The following is a 24,635-nucleotide window of genomic DNA, read 5'->3' as shown; positions in this document are numbered from 1 at the left end:
CATAGCTCTGAGTGCCTCCAAAAGGAAACTAGAGAGAGCACACATTAGCAGCTTGACAACACACCTAAAAGCACTAGAACAAAAGGAAGCAAATTCACCCAAGAGGAGTAGACGGCAGGAAATAATCAAACTCAGGGGCGAAATCAACCAAGTGGAAACAAAAAGAACTATTCAAAGAATCAACCAATCAAGGAGCTGGTTCTTTGAGAAAACCAACAAGATAGATAAACCCTTAGCCAGACTCACTAGAGGGCACAGGGAAAGCATCCTAATTAACAAAATCAGAAATGAAAAAGGAGACATAACAACAGATCCTGAAGACATCCAAAACACCATCAGATCCTTCTACCAAAGGCTATACTCAACAAAACTGGAGAACCTGGATGAAATGGAGAAGTTCCTAGACAGATACCAGGTACCAAAGTTGAATCAAGATCAGGTTAATGATCTAAACAGCCCTATATCCCCCAAAGAAATAGAAGCAGTCATTAATAGTCTCCCAACTAAAAAAAGCCCAGGACCAGATGGGTTTAGTGCAGAGTTCTATCAGACCTTCAAAGAAGATCTAATCCCAGTTCTTCACAAACTATTCCACAAAATAGAAACAGAAGGTACTCTACCCAACTCATTCTATGAAGCCACAATTACTCTGATACCTAAACCACAAAATGACCCAACAAAGATAGAAAACTTCAGACCAATATCCCTTATGAATATTGATGCAAAAATTTTAAATAAAGTTCTTGCTAACCGAATCCAAGAACACATCAAAACAATCATCCATCCTGACCAAGTAGGTTTCATCCCAGGGATGCAGGGATGGTTCAATATACGGAAATCCATCAACGTAATCCAGTATATAAACAAACTCAAAGACAAAAACCACATGGTCATCTCGTTAGATGCGGAAAAAGCATTTGACAAGATCCAACACCCATTCATGATAAAAGTCTTGGAAAGATCAGGAATTCAAGGCCCATACCTAAACATGATAAAAGCAATCTACAGCAAACCAGTAGCCAACATCAAAGTAAATGGTGAGAAGCTTGAAGCAATCCCTCTAAATCAGGGACTAGACAAGGCTGTCCACTTTCTCCATACCTATTCAACATTGTACTTGAAGTCCTAGCCAGAGCAATTCGACAACAAAAGGAGATCAAAGGGATACAAATTGGAAAAGATGAAGTCAAAATATCACTTTTTGCAGATGATATGATAGTATATATAAGTGACCCTAAAAATTCCACCAGAGAACTCCTAAACCTGATAAACAGCTTCGGTGAAGTAGCTGGATATAAAATTAACTCAAACAAATCAATGGCCTTTCTCTACACAAAGAATAAACAGGCTGAGAAAGAAATTAGGGAAACAACACCCTTCACAATAGTCACAAATAATATAAAATATCTTGGCGTGACTCTAACTAAGGAAGTGAAAGATCTGTATAATAAAAACTTCAAGTCTCTGAAGAAAGAAATTATAGAAGATCTCAGAAGATGGAAAGATCTCCCATGCTCATGGATTGGCAGGATCAACATTGTAAAAATGGCTATCTTGCCAAAAGCAATCTACAGATTCAATGCAATCCCCATCAAAATTCCAAATCAATTCTTCAACGAATTAGAAAGTGCAATCTGCAAATTCATCTGGAATAACAAAAAACCTAGGATAGCAAAAAATCTTCTCAAGGATAAAAGAACCTCTGGTGGAATCACCATGCCGGACCTAAAGCTTTACTATAGAGCAATTGTGATAAAAACTGCATGGTACTGGTATAGTGACAGACAAATAGACCAATGGAATAGAATTGAAGACCCAGAAATGAACCCACACACCTACGGTCACTTGATCTTGACAAGGGAGCTAAAAACATCCAGTGGAAGAAAGACAGCATTTTCAACAAATGGTGCTGGCACAACTGGTTGTTAACATGTAGAAGAATGCGAATCGATCCATTCCTATCTCCTTGTACTAAGGTCAAGTCTAAGTGGATCAAGGAACTTCACATAAAACCAGAGACACTGAAACTTATAGAGGAGAAAGTGGGGAAAAGCCTTGAAGATATGGGCACAGGGGAAAAATTCTTGAATAGAACAGCAATGGCTTGTGCTGTAAGATCGAGAATTGACAAGTGGGACCTCATGAAACTGCAAAGCTTCTGCAAGGCAAAAGACACCATCAATAAGACAAAAAAACCACCAACAGATTGGGAAAGGATCTTCACCTATCCTAAATCAGATAAGGGTCTAATATCCAATATATATAAAGAACTCAAGAAGGTGGACTCCAGAAAGTCAAATAACCCCATTAAAAAATTGGGCTCAGAACTGAACAAAGAATTCTCACCTGAGGAATACCGAATGGCAGAGAAGCACCTGAAAAAATGTTCAACATCCTTAATCATCAGGGAAATGCAAATCAAAACAACCCTGAGATTCCACCTCACACCAGTCAGAATGGCTAAGATCAAAAATTCAGGTGACAGCAGATGCTGGTGAGGATGTGGAGAAAGAGGAACACTCCTCCATTGTTGGTGGGATTGCAAGCTTGTACAACCACTCTGGAAATCAGTCTGGCGGTTCCTCAGAAAATTGGACATAGTACTACCGGAGGATCCAGCAATACCTCTCCTGGGCATATATCCAGAAGATGTCCCAACCGGTAAAAAGGACACATGCTCCACTATGTTCATAGCAGCCCTATTTTTAATAGCCAGAAGCTGGAAAGAACCCAGATGTCCCTCAACAGAGGAATGGATACAGAAATTATGGTACATTTACACAATGGAGTACTACTCAGCTATTAAAAAGAATGAATTTATGAAATTCCTAGCCAAATGGATGGACCTGGAGGGCATCATCTTGAGTGAGGTAACACAATCACAAAGGAATTCACACAATATGTATTCACTGATAAGTGGATATTAGCCCAAAACTTAGGATACCCAAGATATAAGATACAATTTGCTAGACGCATGAAACTCAAGAAGAATGAAGACCAAAATGTGGACAATATGCCCCTTCTTAGAATTGGGAACAAAACACCCATGGAAGGAGTTACAGAGACAAAGTTTCGAGCTGTGGTGAAAGGATGGACCATCTAGAGACTGCCGTATCCAGGGATCCATCCCATAATCAGCTTCCAAACGCTGACACCATTGCATACACTAGCAAGATTTTGCTGAAAGGACCCAGATATAGCTGTCTCTTGTGAGACTATGCCGGGGCCTAGCAAACACAGGAGTGGATGCTCACAGTCAGCTATTGGATGGATCACAGGGCTCCCAATGGAGAAGCTAGAGAAAGTACCCAAGGAGCTAAAGGGATCTGCAACCCTATAGTTGGAACAACATGATGAACTAACCAGTACCCCGGAGCTCTTGTCTCTAGCTGCATATGTATCGAAAGATGGCCTAGTCGGCCATCACTGGAAAGAGAGGCCCATTGGACTTGCAAACTTTATATGCCCCAATATAGGGGAATGCCAGGGCCAAAAGAATGGGAATGGGTGGGTAGGGAAGTGGGGGGCGCTATGGGGGACTTTTGGGATAGCATTGGAAATGTAATTGAGGAAAATATGTAATAAAAATATTAAAAATTAAAAAAAAAGAATGGTGCAGGAATTCTACTTCTCAACAGTCTATTCTAAGGGATAAAAGAATGTATGCAAACATTATCTGTAGAGTGTCTCACACAATGTTTTCTGAGAAACTCTCTGTGGAATAACATAGAGCAGTGCCATGGTAGACAGTGAAGAGTCATCACACAGAATTTGATGTTCATCTGAGAGAACAAAATATTTGGGTTTCTCCTGCTAAAATATACATATGAGGTGGGCTAGGGAGATAGCCCAGTCAGTAATATGCTTGTCACCTAAGTGTAAGAGACTGAACTCAATCCCCAAGTGTGCCTGTAAAAAAGCTGGAAGTAAGGACATCCATTTGTAATCTCAGCACTAGAGATGCAGAGACAGGTGGATCCCCGGGCCACACTAACCAGCCATCCTCCTGTAGTCAGCAAGCACCCAGTCCAATGAAGACTCTGTCTAAAAGACAAGGTGGATGGCTCTTGAGGAACAATACCCAAGACCTTCATACATACACACACACAAACACATACACACTCACACACTCATGCACACATCTCCACACAAGCACACATATGCACATACACATACCATATGGATAGAATATGTTTGGGTAGCTTTTTCCTCCCCACAGAGAGAAGAGTTTTGAGAATGGATAGCACAGTGCTTCTTTCTGTCTTCCAAACACCATACCAGGACACAAGGTGGCAGCTTGTCAGAGCCCTTCCACTCTCTTTACAGTAGAAAACTCCAAATGTAGCTTTCTTTGACTTTCGATTGTAACCTTAGCTGGATTGAAGGCTTCTAGCTTCTGATTCCGAAACAGCGAATTGACCTAAAAACCTTACTGGAATGACCAGGACTGTGAGGGTCTCTGTCAACTCGTTGCATACACATGCCATATCCAAGAAGACAATAACACCATATTAACCTTGGACTTCAAGGTCCTGCTTAGATTAGGTAACAACCTTCCTTTTTCTCTGAAATTCCTTCCATCTAAAAATGGAATTATATCCCATAAAAAGGCCATATATTTTTTTTCTGGTAACCACATGGCACAACTCAGAAGACTGGGTGAGAACCTACTCCCTGGAGCCAGTTGCCTATGTTTATCCCAGGCTTTAAGAACTGCCTGTAGCTTTGCTGTGGACATGTCCCTCCTCCTAGCTCAGTCTCTGACTGTAATGGAACAGAGGGTGACTGTGTCCTCCAAAACATTAGCAGTGCTAATGACCAAATGCATCTGAGGTCCCTGGAACAATGCCTGGTGTATGGTAGCCCTCATCGGCATCCTCCTCCGGTTATTCTATTTAGCGTTGTTAGTGGATCTTTTTTTTTTACTTTCCTTTCAATCTGGTCTGGAAATAATAACTTAGAGTGGTCTGTTCAATCTCTCTTTTTAAAAAAGATCTATTTATTTTATGTATATGAACACACTGTAGCCATCTCCAGACACACCAGAAGAGGGCACTGGATCCCATTACAGATGGTTGTGAGCCACCATGTGGTTGCTGGGAATTGAACTCAGGACCTCTGGAAGAGCAGTTGGTGCTCTAAACTGCTTACCAATCTCTGTAGCCTGAGTTCAATGGCTTGTTTTGAAAGCCCTTTAGAAGTACAGTAACTGCACCTAACTTGATGAATTCCAAGAGCCGCAGTGAGTGCCTTAAATCACAGAGTGCAGACTGTATATGGGTACTGTGGACTTTGCCATAGGTTACTGGATAACTAAGACAGCTAAGTGACTGCATAGTCACTTAGTGTATGCAAAATGCACACACTAGGGAAAGGGACAGGTCAGAGAGATGGAAGGACAAGACCACATGACATGTCCCCATGCTTCCCAGAAACACATCAACTTAAAAGTCAGGAATTGTTTATGGACTTTTTTTTTTCAGTCAATATGTTCAGGCAGTGGTGTACTACTGGTAACAGAAACTGTACAACAGAAACTCACAGGTAAGTGTAAGTTGTTATATTTTTTTAAAGAGCATTACAAGGGTTTTTAGCATGGTCCCTGGAAAAACAAATGCATCTTAGTGTTCGAGCAGACTTTGACACTAACATGACATCTTTTTTTTCTTTTATTAGATATTTTCTTTATTTACACTTCAAATGTTATCCCCTTTCCTAGTCTCCCCTCCAAAAATCCCCTATCCTCTCCCCACTCCCCCTACTCCCTACCCACCCACTCCCACTTCCTGGCCCAGGCATTCCCCTATACTGGGGCTTAGAACCTTACAGGACCAAGGGCCTCTCCTCCCATTGATGACCAACTAGGCCATCCTCTGCTACATATACAGCTAGAGACACAAGTCCCTCTGTGTTTGCTTTGATTGGTGGTTTAGTCCCAGGGAGCTCTGGGGTTACTGGTTAGTTCATATTATTGTTCCTCCTAGGGGGCTGCAAACCCCTTTAGCTCCTTCCGTACTTTCTCTAACTCCTTCATTGGGGACCCTGTGCTCCGTCTAATGAATGACTTTGAGCATCCACTTCTGTATTAGTCAGGCACTGGCAGAGCCTCACAGGAGACAGCTATATCAGGCTCCTGTCAGCAAACTCTTGTTGGCATCTGCCATAGTGTCTGGGTTTGGTGGTTGTTTGGGGATGGATCCCTAGGTGGGGCAGTCTCTGGATGGTCCTTCCTTCAGGCTCTGCTCTGAACTTTGTCTCTGTAACTCCTTCCATGGGTATTTTGTTCCCCATTCTGAGAAGGATCGAACCGTCCACATTTTGGTCTTCCTTCTTCTTGGGTTTCATGTGTTTTGCAAGTTGTATCTTGGGTATTCTGAGCTTCTGGGCTAATATCTACTTATCATGTGTGTTCTTTTGTGATTGGGTTATCTCACTCAGGATGATATCCTCCAGATCCATCTATTTGCCTAAGAATTTCATAAATTCATTGATTTTAATAGCTGAGTAGTACTCCATTGTGTAAATGTACCACATTTTTTGTGTTCATTCCTCTGCTGAGGGACATCTGGGTTCTTTCCAGCTTCTGGCTATTATAAATAAGGCTGCTATGAACACAGTGGAGCATGTGTTTTTATTACCAGTTGGAACTTCTTCTGGGTATATGCCCAGGAGAGGAATTGCTGGATCTTCTGGTAGTACTATGTCCAATTTTCTGAGGAACCGCCAAACTGATTTGCAGCGTGATTGTACCAGCTTGCAATCCCACCAACAATGAAGGAGTGTCCCTCTTTCTTCACATCCTCACCAGCATCTGCTGTCACCTGAGTTTTTGATTTTAGCCATTCTGACTGGTGTGACGTGGAATCTCAGGGTTGTTTTGATTTGCATTTCCCTGATGATTAAAGATGTTGAACATTTTTTAGGTGCTTCTCTGCCATTCATTACTCCTCAGTTGAGAATAATTTTTTTAGCTCTGTACCCCATTTTTAATAGGGTTATTTGGTTTTCTGGAGTCCAACGTCTTGAGTTCTTTATATATATTGGATATTGGCCCCTATCAGATTTAAGATTGGTAAAGATCTTTTCCCAATCTGTTGGTTGCCATTTTGTCTTATTGACAGTGTCCTTTGCCTTACAGAAGCTTTGCAATTTTATGGGGTCCCATTTGTGGATTCTTGATCTTACAGCACAAGCCATTGCTGTTCTGTTCAGGAATTTTTCTCCTGTGCCCATATCTTCAAGGCTCTTCCCCACTTTCTCCTCTATAAGTTTCAGTCTGACATGACATCTTAATGGCCGAAGAAGTGGGGCGAGGGTCTTGTTTCACAAGCCACACACTGAGCCTGTTGAAAGTAAAAAACTAAAAGATGCTGGGGTCCTTAGAGAAGGTGCACAAATAATACTGAGTGTCCAAATACCTAGGATACAAATCCAAAAAGAAAAGAGCAGAGCAGACACAAGACCAGGAGGAAGACAAAAGAAAGTTATGGGATGGAACAGTATAAGCCAGTGAACTCCCTAGAATGCAGGAAAACTACAAACAGAATGGTGGCTGGCCATTCAGGGTACAAGACTATTCCCCAGTCGATGAGTGTCAAGGTCTTTTACTTTAAAATGTTTAAAAGTCACCTCAACTTTGGGAAACACAGACTGTTGTAAAATGGAAAATGCTTTTGTTGGTATAGGTTAACACAGGTCTAAATGAGGCTACACTGTGGTTTAAAAAAAATTAATGCTGCTTAATGTTATAAGATACAATGAGCTTGCTACAGTTTCTGATGCAAAGTTCTCATGCTGCTAACCCTTGTAATTTACCGTAGTGGGACTTCATATCAAGACATTCTGACTATAACAAGATAATTCAGACTTGCCTTCCTTATTCTATGAGCAAAAATGATTTTTCCAGCATCTAAATACTAACTTATTTGTATAACTGAAGACATTCATAAGGCCTCTGTTGATATGATAACAATTTGTTTAGGCTAAGGAAAATCGCAGCCAACTGCTTTGCTCATGTGTTGCAATTGCACATTCATGACTCGTGTTGCTACAACAGCACAAGTCATGGGGATATAGGATTCCTTCAGTTAACACATATTCATCTGACCAGGCTCTGGTGCTGGTAAGTGTGGCTATATATGCTCACTCCAGTCTACGTGTGCCATATTTACACATCTGCCTTGCAACCATTCAATAAAACCTCTGCACAAGAAGACAGTTGTGTGTCCCTCACTCAAGACATTGGCATCTATCCTAGTACTGGCTGGCTTTTTGTGTCAACTTGACACAAGCTAGAGTTATCACAGAGAAATGAGCCTTCCTTGAGAAAATGTCTCCATGAGATCCAGATGTAAGGCATTTTCTCAATTAGTGATCAAGTGAAGAGGCCCCCAGCCCATCATGGGTGGTGCCATCCTTGGGCCGGCAGTCTTGTGTTCTATAAGAAAGCAAGCTGAGCAAGGCAAGGCAAGCAACCAGTAAGCAGCATCCCTCCATGGCCTCTGCATCAGCCCCTGCCTCCAAGTTCCTGTCCTATGTGAATCCCTGTCCTGAGTTCAATTCCCAGCAACCACTCGTCATGAGATCTGAAACCCTCTTTTGGTGTGTCTGACGTCAGCTACAGTATACTTATGTCTAATAATAAATAAATCTTTGGGTCTGAGCAAGCAGGGGCTGAGCGAGAGGGGATGGCCTGAGTGAGTGGGGCCGACCGGAGTGAGTGGGGTTGACTGGAGCGAACAGAGGTCCTAAAAATTCAATTCCCGACAACCACATGAACGCTCACAACCATCTATATAGCTACAGTGTACTCACATACATAAAATAAATAATAAATCTTAAAAAAAAAAAGAAACTACATCTCTAAGCCATATCCCACGCCTCAAAGGGAAGCAAACCTGCTCCCTGAAACTCAGTGCTTTCTACGTGGGATTTTCCCTGTGGGCTTTAGCCTGAGGACAGCCCAGTACACTGCCCAGATGTTACTCCAGCTGTTCAGAGCCTTTTCTGAAGATTGTGGGTGCACAGGAGCTAGTTAGACTTTATGGATTTTTCTCTTTCCTGCACCTAGACCTTTGAAAGCCAGATTTCCCTGGGATCCATGTGCCCTGGAGAATGAAGGTCTCTGAACCTAACCCCTCATTGGCTTTGAGCTCAGTGCTTGTCTAGATACACATCTCGTATCTAAGGAGGCTCTTTCCTTAACACTTGTCTTTTTCCTTACACATTTAGCTTAATAAAGCAGGGGGAAACAGGGAAGTTGTCATGGTGGCCCACCACTAGGTCAGGGGATCAGAAAACCCTAGGACTGGGCGTAAGAGCAGTTGTTCAGGATTACAAGCCACTAGTCATCCTTTGAGACAGGGGAAACGTTTTGCTTGGAGGATATACATTTGGCGTTTGAATGCTGGGCCTTAAATGTACTGACTCTGCAAGTGCGCTACAAATGCCTATACACCAACATACATGGGTACTTTTAAAGTTCATAGACTGTCACAAGGAGGTGTGGTAGTGGTACAAAATACAATCTCCCACGTGATACTTGTGTATGGTTCTGATGACTTTAAAATTAATAAAACAAACAAAAACTATGAATCTTGCTGCCTGTGCCCTGCCACTCGACCCTACCTGCCCTTGGAAGGTTGGAGGTGAGGTGGCACAGAGTCAAGAACACAGACTCCAGGAGCAGATGAGAAACACAGCAGCATACTCATCTGAACACTGCTGCAAGCTCCTTTAATACCCTTTGCCCATGCACCATTAGTCCCAAGAAAGCACATCTTCTATACAGCAGTTCCTGATTGGCTGGCATTGTCTGCACCAGCAGTCTTTGGTCTCTCAGGCAGTCCTCAATTAGGTCCTCCTGCAGGAGATGCTTTTGTGGCTGCACAGCCCCCAGAGTTTGCATAGAGGTGGCCTCAGCATTCCTGCTACAGAGCCTGTTACTAAATAAAAATCCAACTGGAAAATGGAACTATGTAAAGCGACACTGTTGAAGAGGTGATGTCCCTGTAGAATCAGCTATGCTACTGTGTATCCACAGTAAGATACATACATAGCATGCATTCAGCTGTAGGATCAATCTTCAGTACCAAAAACAAACAGAAAACACAGGAACCTCTGAGCACCTTTTTCTCATGTCCTTGGTGGAAGAACTTAAGGAAAGACATCAGGTTGGATTTTCGATTCCTTGAAAGGATACTTGGTAATTATCACTGGGCTGAAATGTGTCCAATGCTGTCGGGACAAAGATTGCGCAGCCCTTTGTACAGTTTAGGGGAAAGGGCCTCACACTATAAAGGAAGGGAATGAATCAGGTCACCATGAGGCAGTAGTTGCTGCTTTTGTTGTTTCTATGGATCTGGGATTAAAAGGCATTGATGTAGTGTTCTGCTCTGCAGAGAAACTACTAGTATCAGGAGAATGTGTGGCAAGTGTAAACAGAAAACCCAGAGAACCTCAGGAGAGAACAGGGTCTCAACACTGTGGGACATCCAGTCACCACGGAGCTTGCACCAGGGAAGATGGGTGATACGGCTGCTAAAAGCTCACCTCCATTTTCCTCTTCTTCCTTGCAGGCTAGCTGGCCCACTCTTGTCTATGCAAGATGGTTTGAGGTTGCTTTCTGTCCTTTCTACTGGGCCAGTGGTGACCCTCTGGTCCTGTGTGTCATCTAAGATGCAGTAATTAGCTGCCTCTTACCCTCTCATAGACCCTTTATGTGGTATTAGCGCCCTAGGAAACAGTTCCTGCTTTTCGGAGCATCACTGATGCCTTTAAATAGCACACAGGAAATACCACATACCTGCAGCTCAGCTTTCAAGTCAGGCGAGGCGGGTTAATCATGTTTTCTCTAGTGAGCTTGAGCGCCAAGGTAAGCGTGATTGCTTCGTTTATCTACATTATGTGGACCAAACATCAGCATCTCCTCTATGATGTCTTCGCCCTGACTTTCTATTGGCATGCTTCTGGTGAATCTTCATCATTCTGGTTAATAAAAGAGAATTAGCAATAGGATAAAATTTATTCAAAAGCTTACTATTAAATCAGCAAGATCCTTGATGTAATATAGAATAATATGAAAGGTCTCCATTACATTACAACAAGGTTTTCTGATAGCAAAGGGATAGCTGACACAAAATTCATTAGAAGGTTTAAGAAATTTTTGAAATCTTAAAAATGACAGTGATTTTTAAATTTTTATCTTGTGTATATGCGTGTGTGTGCGTGCGTGTGTATACCATGTCACACATGTTGAAATTCAGAGGGGTATCAGTTAAACCATTTGGTCCCACCTCTCCTTGGACTAAGAGAGGTTTAAACTTGTGTTTGGGTACTTGGCAGCAAGTACCTTTCCCAGTGGAGCCGTAAAATGATATTTTTAAATAAGGTTTGAGAGGACTTTTAAACGTACTATGAAACAAATCTTGAAGTGAAATCCAAATTTAAGTGTGTAAAAGCAAACAAGACCTTGAAGGAATGAACTGGAAAACATCTGTACAATATAAGACTTGCAGACCATTCATTTCTAAAAAGGCCACAGAATTCTTATAAATCAAACAATAGAATATAAACACGGGCAACTTTTATAAGGAACAGTTTACAGAAGGAATATAAGAATAGCCAATAGACATGGAAAATTTACTGACTCCTATTAATCAATTGGCAATTAAAATGAGTTAGATATTTTTAAAATAATATATAAGGTACTGATTCCATAAAACTAACAAAAAACATGTTAAAGTTGATCATGCTGAGGACTGGTATGGCTAGGGAAATTCCATTTTAAAAAAATGTTCATTTGTTTGTTTGTTTGTTTTTTGTGAAAACACTGTTGCTGTCTTCAGGCACACCAGAAGAGGGCATAGGATTCCCTTAAAGATCTGATGGCAGATGGTTGTGAGCCACCATGTGGTTGCTGGGAATTGAACTCAGGACCTCTGGAAGAGCAGTCAGTGCTGTAAACCACTGAGCCAGCCCCAGAAATTCCATACCTATATGCATACTAGTTTGTGGACAACATCAGTGCATGAGTTTTTAAAAGCCATTTGCTAATATTTATGCAATTTTACCTCTCTTTGTCCTTTGACCCAGAAGTAATTCTGCATGTACTTATTTAGCCTATGCAAATGGATATTTATGAAAAAAATATGTATGTGACATTACTCAGACATGACTTAGCAAAAAGCTAGAATCAACAAAGGATTCTCCATAAAGAAGAACCTGTTAAATTATGACCAATGCATTGAGTGAGGAACTGCGTCATCATTTTAAAAGATATTATTATGGAGCTGGAAGTATGACTCAGAGTTAAGAGCACTTTATACTCTTGCAGAAGACCCAGGTTTTGTTACCAACACCCACATGTTGGGTCACAAGCAACAGTAGCATTTTATTTTAAACACCCGAGAATTCAAGTAGCCTCTGCCCACCCTCCCGCCATTCAAGAACTTTGTGTGCCTCTTCCTAGTCTAATGAACAGCATCTGGAAAGAAGAAACCAAAATAGGTTTCCTTATTCATTTCCTTCTAATGTATGCCTTATTCAATTTGAAACGGTAAATCTAGACAAAAGGACACAGTTGTCAAATTAAGTAAATGTTTTCAGGCTTGCCCTTAAAAACGTTCTCTCTGTGGTGTTGATTGCTGTTGAGTAAGTGCTTCATGGTGAGCTACTGTCCTGATATCTGCTTTAAATACTCAGTCTTTATACCAGTGAGATGACTCAACCAGTAAAGGCTCTGCTTCCAGGCCTGACAAACACAGTTTGGTCCTGAGACCCACAGAGAAAGGGAGAACTCATCCTTCAAGAAATCCTCTATCCTCCCAACACATGCTATAATACACACGCACCCTCATGGGCAAGCATCCAAACACACATACACACAAAGAGAGACAGGGGCAGAGGGAGGGGGAGGGAGGGAGGAGGGGGAGGGGCAGGGGGAAGGGAGAGGGAGGGGAGGAGAGGGAGAGGGAGGAGGGGAGAGGGAGGAGAGGGAGAGGGAGGAGGGGAGAGGGAGGAGGAGAGAGGGAGGAGGGAAGAGGGAGGAGGGAGGAGAGGGAGAAAGAGAAAGAGAAAGAGAAAGAGAAAGAGAAAGAGAAAGAGAAAGAGAAAGAGAAAGAGAAAGAGAAAGAGAAAGAGAAAGAGAAAGAGAAAGAGAAAGAGAAAGAGAGATGGAGAGATGCACACACACATGCAGACGTATAAATACATGCGGACAGAGAGACAGACAGATAGTTGAGCAACAATCTTAGACATCCCTCGGGCGCTTTGGCAGCAGATCTCCTGCTTCTATACTTTGAATTTGTAACCCCAAATCTCTCTTCTAAACTCCAAAAGAGTTCGATATATCCCACTAGACACCAGTCTTTTTCTTCTGGGCCACCGTGGGCCTTAAATTCATCAAGTCCACAGGTGGTTACAAATGGGCTCTTTTGATGCAGAGCCAAGACCTAGAAGTCACTCATCTTTTTAGTGACTCTCCAAAGATAGACGAGCAGGTGGCTGCATATACATACATGCATACATACATACATACATACATGTACATACATACATACATACATGCACACACACAATGACTTGTTTCAGTTGCTGCGACATGTGCTTGGACATGAAGCTCACATGGACCTCCATGGCCTATTCTGATACTTACATGTGGCTTTCCCAATATGTTGAAGTTTGAATCTCTTATTTCCCAACTTTTTGTCTTACTTCTCTAATTCATCGTGTTAGCAACATTTTCAAAATCACACATACAGAGCCAGATAGATCCAAACCTATGTGTGACCCTCATAGCCTTCATCTTTGGGGGAAAATAAGGAATTGGAGTAGCAATAAGAATCCCTAAGTTCACACTGAACAAGTTACATAGCATACACTGGGCATGGCCAGAGTAGCTGAGGGGAGGTACTCTGTCCAGTTCTAGTAAGTATGCCTATAGCCTAGCTTACAGGGTGTCAGGGACCCCGTGAAAACAGCTAAAAAAAAAAAAAAGATCTGTTTTTTCCTACTGGTTCTTCTTCAAAACATTTTAAATGATCTCTTATGGGTGAGATCATTGTTGTAAAAAAGAAAGGTTTCTTTTCTGGGACACATACAGAAAATCCATCTGGAAGATAACGCTCAGCTCCTGGGTCAATGTCTCTTAAGTGGACGGACTCCGCTGGCCAATGCCACTTGCACCCCTTTGTCTTTATCATGGACCCTTTGCTAGCAATGAAGCCGGTGGAACAGGTTCAATGGTGCTTTTAGGTCTCAGTTCAGTGCTGGGTTTTCCACTTACTCTGTCCTTAATTGTGTGATCCTCTGTTTTCTCGTTTATGTAATGCTGGCGAGACTGTGATAGAATTACTATATTACATCACAGGAAGTGAGGGAAGGGAGGTTTACTCGTTGCCTTTCTCATTGCTACGACCAAATACCTGACAAGAAGAAACTAATGGGAGACAGGGCTTATTTCAGCGCACAGGTTGTGGCCACAGTCTGTCATGCCAGCTGGTAGCTTCTGGTGCATCCTAGTGCATACATGGGGAAGCAGAGAAAGGGGATGACAGCGTTCATTTGACTTTCACTTTCCTTTTGACATCAGTTTGAGTCCTTGGTACCACCTGCAGGCAAGGAGGAACCTTCTCTCTTCAGTTGATACTGTCTCCGAAGCATGTCGAGAGATGAGTCTCCCAGGCTATTTAAATCCAGGCAAGCTGGCAACAAGCATTGACTGCCATGGTAGGTGAAGCCACTTAGTCAGCAGAATAACCTGCTATTGTAACCTACAGTCACTCTAGATTATCAGTTTTATCCCCTGATAGCAAGTCAGAACTTCTCTCAGGACCAATGCATTTTCTTTTTGATGCCCTGTTGGCATGTTCAGATAATATTGTAATTAGGGTCCCCTGTCTCATCCCTTGTGTAAAATCATCGGTAATTCCCTCTTACCCATCCACCCAATGCAAACTTTAAAATTATTCACAATCTAGCCTCCACCTAACTTTCCAGCTTTATCTTTCAGGCCCACCAGGACTCCGTATGCTTTGTGTTTCTTGTAGTGAATCATCCACCTAAGAAAATGCTTAGGGACATTTGTAACACAGGGACAAATCCCCCCTTCAGCTGGAGATGCAGCTCAGTAATAGAGGACCGCCCTCTGTCTCCAAGCATCTGGGTTAATGCCCAACAATGCAAATGAAAAGGAGAAGAAAGGGAAAGGGTTTCTTTCAACAGAGAGAACCTGAAGATAATGGGTACAAAGACCATATCTAAAGGCTTTTCTAATACACTCTGATTCCTACTCTATGATTCGCTGCTGTTTGACGTTTTATGACTTCTTCCTGCTTAATGCTGTCTTTCCTTTCAAGTGCTTGGTTTCTGTCTCCTCTTGCCTAGTGGTTAGAGGCTAAAGAAAATGTAGAAAACATCTCACAGAGGTTCTGTATTTCACAGAAGGCACCCAAGAGATGCTCAGAGATGCTAAATGACTTACTTGGTTATGTATTCATTCAAATCAGAAGTGTCCTACCTGCTCCTCTCTACCATGCTCAGATAATGTACTTGAAACCGTAGTCTGGAGTGCTCCGTTTGCATGGCAACAGACACAATTTTCGGAGAACAACAAGCACACACCCAATCCACGAGCCTGCTAATAGCAGGTACAGTGCATTTCAGCTTGAATAGAGATGATTGCAGAGATTCCGAGAGCAAATGTGCCAGCTGTCAGCTTCGTTGAGAATGCTAATGCCCAGGCCCCTCCTTCTCTATCACCCTGCGGTTTATTCACATCAAACATGAAGGTGGTAAATCACTCCTGCCTCTTTAATACCGATGATGACCGTAAAGGGCAGACAGTGGAGCTGCCTCCTTAAACCAGGATACTGAATCTCCTTCTGGCGGTCATCACTACCACCAGTCTACATCCCGAGTCTAGAAGAGAAAATGTGTGATTTGCACAATATTATTTGCCTGAAGGTTTATCTTCTCCCATAAGTACTGATTTGAATATATGTGAGTGTGTATGTATATATATATGTGTGTGTGTGTGTGTGTGTGTGTATACATATATATATATAGAGAGAGAGAGAGAGGGGGGGGGGGAGGGAGAGAGAGAGAGAAAGCACTTAAAATGTAAGCAGAAATACTATCATTATTATTACCCTGGCAGAGTATTTACTACATAGCTAGTATTGTATATTACAGCAATAAATAAATAAATAACCACTCAAACTCTGATCAATAGTTGTCAAAGCCAAAGTCTTCTCTTTTTAAATTTTTCTTAAAGATTTATATTTATTCATTTTTACCTGTGTGAGTACACTGCTGCTGTCTTCAGTCACACCAGAAGAGGACATCAAATCTCATTACAGATGGTTGTTGGCCACCGTGTGCTACTGGATTTAGAAGCCATAGCCTAATGCCCCGAGAATCCAGGTTCATCTTCTTATCCTTGATAAGCCAACTAAAATAGACAAGCTAATAGCTAAAGGCCAACAAAAAAGGAGATATGTAGTCAATGTGGCCATCCTGGAAAAAGGGACAAAGAGATAGAGAACCCCCCCCCCCGCCCCCAAGTCTGCTTTTGGTGTCCTGGGGTAAGATTACTGCTTAAGTTGAAAGCCAGAGTTCTACATGTCTAAGGAGTTCTGATCAGGTACTGGTCCTGCCTACCACTGACTCTTCTTTGTTTGGTTACACTTTCCAGCAAAGTCACCTGAAAAGCTGCCAGTCTCTTTCTGGGAGAAAAATTCCCCCCTGGCTGGCCCTGGCTTTAAAAGGTTTCCTCTTCTCCAACCATGAGATTCCTTGGGTAACTGGGGAGCCATTGTTTTCTGGAGTCTAATAGCCAAGGTGAGGGAATGTGAGAGTCTCTTTGGAGTGACTTTGTCATGATTACAGTACATCCTTGTGTGTTAGTTGTCTGTTATATACCATTTCGTTTGGTAATTTATAGATGCTGGTCCAAATCCAAAGGAAAGATCAGATTTGTGAGTGATAATGGCAATGCAAAAGGACCCGGGGATGTAGTTTTGTTGATGGAGCTTGCTTGCTTCACATGCACAAAGCCCAAGGTTTGATTTCCAGCATGGCATTAAAAACCTGAAGTCCCTGCACTTAGAAGATGGAGGTCAGTCAAGAGTTGAAGATCTTCCTACACAGCAAGTGGAAGGCCAGCCTGGGCTGTATGAGATCTTATCTCAAAATAATAAAAATATAAAACAATTTTTTTTTAAAAAGGATGCTAGAAAATTCACAAACCAGTTTCCTAGAAGAATGAGGCTCACAGCCACTTTCTTAATGCAATGGGTGGGGCACTGGCAGTGGTAAAAAAAAAAAAAAAGAGTGGAATGGGGGACAGGTCCCTGGACAGGGAGATTTCATCACAGTGCTCTTGGGAGGTAGACAGGGATTACCAGGAAGCACTTCGGCAAATGGTCATGTTGGACAGCCTGGGAGTGGAGAGCCACGCTCCATACACACCAGCAACAAATAAGGGTGCCCCCCCCCTTGGCGCCATTTGGCTAACGACCACAAGAGCTTTGAGCAGAGCCAAGAAGACTGAGGCCAGGCTTCGTGTATTGTGTGGCTTTCTATCATCCCCCTGCGGAAGCTGTCCTTATCTGAGGCCAGCAGACCCTTTGCTGTGGAAAACATTATCTCCTGAACACTGGCACAGATTGGGGTTGCACACACTGTCCTGCCCACTCTGACAGATGGCGGGGAGCCCAAACCCTCCATATGCTGCTCTGTTCTCTGGGAAGGCATGGGTTTGCAGGCTGATTTGGCACATGCTGCTGTGACCGTGGGTGTCTCAGAAGCAGCCAGCATCACTGCCCTTGGGCTAGTTGGCACTAATCAGACAGGGTTGTAACAGAGCGAGCATATTCTGAGGTGGCCAGCCTAGGGAGCAAATCAAGCCCTTGGGTGTTGGAAGATAAGGCTATGTATGGTTGTCTTTGGGGATTTTCATTTGTTGACCTGACCAAGGGAGAGCACAATGAGCTATAGAGTATGCTTCTAAAGTGTTCCATTTTGCCTGTTGTCCCAGACAGTGGGTAATTTTCCATTTTCCTTGATTTTGGTATCCTCTGAGGTCTAAGATTTTCCTAGTGTGTATTCTTTCTAAAGGTAGTAAGTAGTTAACAGAGAGCTGCCAACGAAGAACACCTAGGAAGGCTCACCCTAGGGGAACTTACACCTCTGATGTAGCAGGGGAAGATGCTCCTGGTCTTATCTGTTAATCCTCTTTATAATCCTTGCTTTCCAGAAGCAAACATTTGCGTTTAGAATACCACAGTTTCCAGGAGCTCACAGATAAACAACAGCACAGTTTGTGTCACCTACAGTTAGTTCCAATCTTGTTCTTTTCTGATCTCAATCACATTGCAAATGGAAATTCAGCCACACACCCCTTAAACACCATTTAAGTGTGGGAACTCCCATTATATAAGACGCCCACAACTTTAAGTCTCAGTAAAATCCAATTTGGAGAGTTTTGTGTCAAACTTCTTCTTGTACGTAGTCTTCATTTCTGATCTTATGATGTTCAGCTTATAATCAAACTATTACAATTCATTTTCTTAAAAAGCCACACTCTCGATAGCAAGAAAACTCATAACTAGGAGAAAATTAGTAAATCCTTGAACAGAGTGTTTCAAAGAGGGCATACAAATGGCCAGTGGTTATATAGGGGTAAACTGCTTTCAACATCCTTAACAATCATGGAAATAATGGAAATAGAATCCAAAGCCACAATGAGGGGTCATGTCACACCTGTGAGAGTGGCTACTGTTTTTATTTTTATTAAAAGGTAAATGTGATGGTGTGTAGAAAGGGGCACCTTTGTACTTCATTGATAAGAATGTAAATTAATGCACCCATTGTGGGGAAAGGATCATCAAATTTCCTCAAAAGAACTAACAATATAACCCATTTACTCTCATTTCTGCATATATACCTGAATAAAATGAAATCAAGTGTGTTGAAGACCCGACTACATTCCCAAATCCTTTGCAGCACACCAGAGCAGATGGAGAATCAAACCAATAGTCGATCAATGGATGAATGTAAAAGGAAACGTGAAACGCACATGCACGCACACACATGTGTATACATGCATGCAAACATGAAATACACACACATGCATACATACACACACACACACATGGACATGCAATACATACCACCCACACATACACCATGTGCACATATGCATTCATGAATGCACAAGCATACGTGAATGCTGGTGCCATTCAATCTTTTAAAAGAAGAAAATCATGGAATTTGCATGAATGAAACTGGACACTATGCTAAGTGTAAAGAGACCTTACATGAAACATGGGGTATATAAGAGCATTGCACTCACAGAGAAACTTGAGATAAATAATGTTTGTCGGGGCCTAAGAAAGGAGGAATGGGAAGAAGTTAGTGGAAGGAGATAGTGTTGCTGCATATTGAATAAATATAGAAAGCCATCGTATGGCATAAAAACTGTTAACAATGTATACATGCTTAGAGCATACATGTCGCGTATTATTACTAAAATAAATGATAAATAAATACGATTGCCTATGAAGGACAGAGAAAAGTCATGTTACCAAGTGGAAGGGCTTTTCTAAAAATTAACTATTTTTATTCTATGTTTTGAGTGTTTGGCAATATATATGTAGGTGCTCACCAGGTATGCAGTACCATGGGAGGCAGAAGGAGGTGTCAGGTCCTCTAGGCCTGCAATAACCTACAGTTGTGATCTACCATGTGGTTGCTGGGTACAGAACCCAGGTCCTCTACAAGATCAGCAAATGCTCTTAACCATTGAGGCATCTCTCCAAACCCACTTGGAAGGGCTTTTAACTAAGGCAGAGTTAACTTAAGGGAGGGAGGCTCATTTTGTATATACTTCTAGTTCTAGTCCATGCTGGTGTGTGTGTGTGGGGGGGGGTGTTGTTGAGTAGAGCGTTTCGCTGCGTGACATAACAAGGACAGAGAAGGGGTGTCTGAATCATGCTAGCCCTTTCTCTTCTCTTTGAGACCCATTGGGCCCCTAACCTATGAGATGACTACACTAGAGTCAAGTGTCTTCCCCTCCCTTTAGTCCGATCTCTGGGAACCTTGCGCAGATATTTCCAGAGCTGGACCTTACCAATCTTCAGGCTCTTCTCAGTCCAATCAAATTGGAAATTGAGACAAATCATCCCATTACAAGAGTAAACTGTGATCACTTCTGGTTCAAACCAGCTACGAGTTTCCCACTTGCCATTTATTTGAGTACCACTCCTTTGGTTTCTTCTTAGAGGAAAAAAATCGTCCTTATTATAAGGCTTTTAGGCAAGCAAGCCATATGGTTGGTGGAGGATTATGGAGAGAAAGTGATTTCGGTCTCAGTGTGTTCATAAATAGAAGGCTGACTAGAAAGGTAAATTTAGTTTAAGGAGCAACACTAATGAGGGTTTGAACCATAAGATATTTTTCTTCTTTCAGTTAAGGTTTGACCTATTTTAGAGTTTTGGTCTAAGTCCAAAAGTGTGTGTATTTCTTTCTATCCAGCCATAGAAAGAGCAATTGTTTTCTCTATTTTTAAATCAGGATAGGAAGAACAAAAGGTAAATTTATGCCTCCTAAGGAAAACCCAGACACTTTTAAAGACCGTTCTGAGTCCTAAATAGAAGCCGTATTTAATAGAAATATTAATCACTTACCTGCAAGCTCCATAACAACTTCCTGCCGAGAATTCCAGGCTGCTTCCTGTTCACGAGTCCTCCCAGAACCCCACAAGGCACTGAAGACTATGGAGCCATAGCTACAGCAAACCCTGAGGGCGCTCAGTTTTGTGGTGTGGATCCTTTTTTATCTGCAGAAACCTCTCTACAAACAAAGTTACTTGGATGTGAGCTTGGCAAAGCCTGACTCTAATCCCAGTACTAGGGAAGTTGAAACAGAAGGATGAGTTCAAGGGCGGTCTGGCTATATAGAGAGACCATAGCTTAATAGCTTTAAAAAAACACACAACAATGACAACAACAAAACCACTTAAAGGGTGAGGGTATATTTCAGTAATAGAGCACTTGTCCAACACATACAAGACCTTGGGTTGGACCCCTTATCATTGCAAATTATTCATATATGTGAGAGAGAAGAAGAGGAAGAGGAAGAACTTGTTTGCATAATTAAGCAAGGTCTGTGTTAAGAGATCTCTCATTTGGCATCTCCAGCCCTTTGAACTTAGCAAGGAGTCTTTACAAACCTGAGGTCTAGCCTTGTCTCAGTATAGTTTAAAAGTCCAGAAATACACAGGAAGGAACAGGAAAGAAACTCAGCTTGTCCACGCTCACCTGCCCAGCCTTGGAATTGACACCTCAGTGAGCTGGGAAGCTCACAGGCATCTGGAGTGAATTCAAGTTGTCCCACCTAAAATGATAAGACAAATTAGGTAATAGAGTTGTTGGGAATACAAGAAAGTATATTTTGGTTTATTAAAGCTCAGATAGTCTTGCGAAGTGGATAGCTACATAACAATCCTTTTAAAGTATAAACAGGCCTAAGAAGAATAAATGTCCAATGGTTAATTGTAGATTTAAAACCCATATAACCAGGCTGGAGAGGTGGCTCAGTGGTTAAGAGCACTGGCTGCTCTTCCAGAGGTCCTGAGTTCAATTCCCAACAACCACATGGTGGCTCACAACCATCTGTAATGAGATCTGATGCCCTCTTCTGGTGTGTCTGAAGACAGCTACAGTGTGTTCATATAAATAAAATAAGAGAAAAAAAACCCTCATATATACATGGTCTTTTTTTGATTTTTAATATTTTTATTACATATTTTCCTCAATTACATTTCCAATGCTATCCCACAAGTCCCCCATAGCGCCCCCCACTTCCCTACCCACCCATTCCCATTCTTTTGGCCCTGGCATTCCCCTATATTGGGGCATATAAAGTTTGCAAGTCCAATGGGCCTCTCTTTCCATTGATGGCCGACTAGGCCATCTTTCGATACATATGCAGCTAGAGACAAAAGCTCCAGGGTTCTGGTTAGTACATCATGTTGTTCCAACAATAGGGTTGCAGATCCCTTTAGCTCCTTGGGTACTTTCTCTAGCTTCTCCATTGGGAGCCCTGTGATACATCCAATAGCTGACTGTGAACATCCACTCCTGTGTTTGCTAGGCCCCAGCATCGTCTCACAAGAGACAGCTATATTTGGGTCCTTTCAGCAAAATCTTGCTAGTGTATGCAATGGTGTCAGCGTTTAGAAGCTGATTATGGGATGGATCCCTGGATACGGCAGTCTCTAAATGGTCCATCCTTTCATCACAGCTACGAACTTTGTCTCTGTAACTCCTTCCCTGGGTGTTTTGTTCCCAATTCTAAGAAGGTGCACAGTGTCCACACTTTGGTCTTCATTCTTCTTGAGTTTCATGCGTTTATCAAATTGTATCTTATATCTTGGGTATCCTAAGTTTTGGGCTAATATCCACTTATCAATGAATACATATTGTGTGAGTTCTTTTGTGATTGTGTTACTTCACTCAAGATGATGCCCTCCAGGTCCATCCATTTGGCTAGGAATTTCATAAATTCATTCTTTTTAATAGCTGAGTAGTACTCCATTGTGTAAATGTACCATAATTTCTGTATCCATTCCTCTGTTGAGGGACATCTGGGTTCTTTCCAGCTTCTGGCTATTATAAATAGGGCTGCTATGAACATAGTGGAGCATGTGTCCTTCTTACCGGTTGGGACATCTTCTGGATATATGCCCAGGAGAGGTATTGCGGGATCCTCCGGTAGTACTATGTCCAATTTTCTGAGGAACCGCCAGACTGATTTCCAGAGTGGTTGTACAAGCTTGCAATCCCACCAACAATGGAGGAGTGTTCCTCTTTCTCCACATCCTCGCCAGCATCTGCTGTCACCTGAATTTTTGATCTTAGCCATTCTGACTGGTGTGAGGTGGAATCTCAGGGTTGTTTTGATTTGCATTTCCCTGATGATTAAGGATGTTGAACATTTTTTCAGGTGTTTCTCTGCCATTCGGTATTCCTCAGGTGAGAATTCTTTGTTCAGTTCTGAGCCCCATTTTTTAATGGGGTTATTTGACTTTCTGGAGTCCACCTTCTTGAGTTCTTTATATATATTGGATATTAGTCCCTTATCTGATTTAGGATAGGTGAAGATCCTTTCCCAATCTGTTGGTGGTTTTTTTGTCTTATTGATGGTGTCTTTAGCCTTGCAGAAGCTTTGTAGTTTCATGAGGTCCCACTTGTCAATTCTCGATCTTACAGCACAAGCCATTACTGTTCTATTCAGGAATTTTTCCCCTGTGCCCATATCTTCAAGGCTTTTCCCCACTTTCTCCTCTATAAGTTTCAGTGTCTCTGGGTTTTTTTTTTTAATATTTTTATTACATATTTTCCTCAATTACATTTCCAATGCTATCCCACAAGTCCCCCATAGCGCCCCCCACTTCCCTACCCACCCATTCCCATTCTTTTGGCCCTGGCATTCCCCTATATTGGGGCATATAAAGTTTGCAAGTCCAATGGGCCTCTCTTTCCATTGATGGCTGACTAGGCCATCTTTCGATACATATGCAGCTAGAGACAAGAGCTCCGGGGTTAGTTAGTACATCATGTTGTTCCAACAATAGGGTTGCAGATCCCTTTAGCTCCTTGGGTACTTTCTCTAGCTTCTCCATTGGGAGCCCTGTGATACATCCAATAGCTGACTGTGAACATCCACTCCTGTGTTTGCTAGGCCCCAGCATCGTCTCACAAGAGACAGCTATATTTGGGTCCTTTCAGCAAAATCTTGCTAGTGTATGCAATGGTGTCAGCGTTTAGAAGTTGATTATGGGATGGATCCCTGGGTACGGCAGTCTCTAAATGGTCCATCCTTTCATCACCGCTACGAACTTTGTCTCTGTAACTCCTTCCCTGGGTGTTTTGTTCCCAATTCTGAGAAGGTGCACAGTGTCCACACTTTGGTCTTCATTCTTCTTGAGTTTCATGCGTTTAGCAAATTGTATCTTAAATCTTGGGTATCCTAAGTTTTGGGCTAATATCCACTTATCAGTGAATACATATTGTGTGAGTTCTTTTGTGATTGTGTTACTTCACTCAAGATGATGCCCTCCAGGTCCATCCATTTGGCTAGGAATTTCATAAATTCATTCTTTTTAATACCTGAGTAGTACTCCATTGTGTAAATGTACCATAATTTCTGTATCCATTCCTCTGTTGAGGGACACCTGGGTTCTTTCCAGCTTCTGGCTATTATAAATAGGGCTGCTATGAACATAGTGGAACATGTGTCCTTTTTACCGGTTGGGACATCTTCTGGATATATGCCCAGGAGAGGTATTGCTGGATCCTCCGGTAGTACTATGTCCAATTTTCTGAGGAACCGCCAGACTGATTTCCAGAGTGGTTGTACAAGCTTGCAATCCCACCAACAATGGAGGAGTGTTCCTCTTTCTCCACATCCTCGCCAGCAACTGCTGTCACCTGAATTTTTGATCTTAGCCATTCTGACTGGTGTGAGGTGGAATCTCAGGGTTGTTTTGATTTGCATTTCCCTGATGATTAAGGATGTTGAACATTTTTTCAGGTGTTTCTCTGCCATTCGGTATTCCTCAGGCGAGAATT

The 24,635-nt window shown here is 42.2% G+C and overlaps 1 protein-coding gene across 6 annotated transcripts in view; it reads left to right on the top strand.

Moving 5' to 3' along the window:
- The window catches only part of Dlgap1 (DLG associated protein 1), an 874,571-nt gene that overhangs the window by 490,686 nt on the left and 359,250 nt on the right, over positions 1-24,635 (top strand). The gene's annotated exons all lie outside the window — the stretch shown is intronic.

The sequence above is a fragment of the Mus caroli genome, unplaced genomic scaffold (assembly GCF_978045245.1).
Source record: "Mus caroli unplaced genomic scaffold, Mus_caroli_1 scaffold_18, whole genome shotgun sequence".
Classification (NCBI taxonomy): Eukaryota; Metazoa; Chordata; class Mammalia; order Rodentia; family Muridae; genus Mus; species Mus caroli.
Note: the sequence above shows the minus strand (reverse complement) of the source record. Positions and strands in the feature narration are given on the sequence as shown.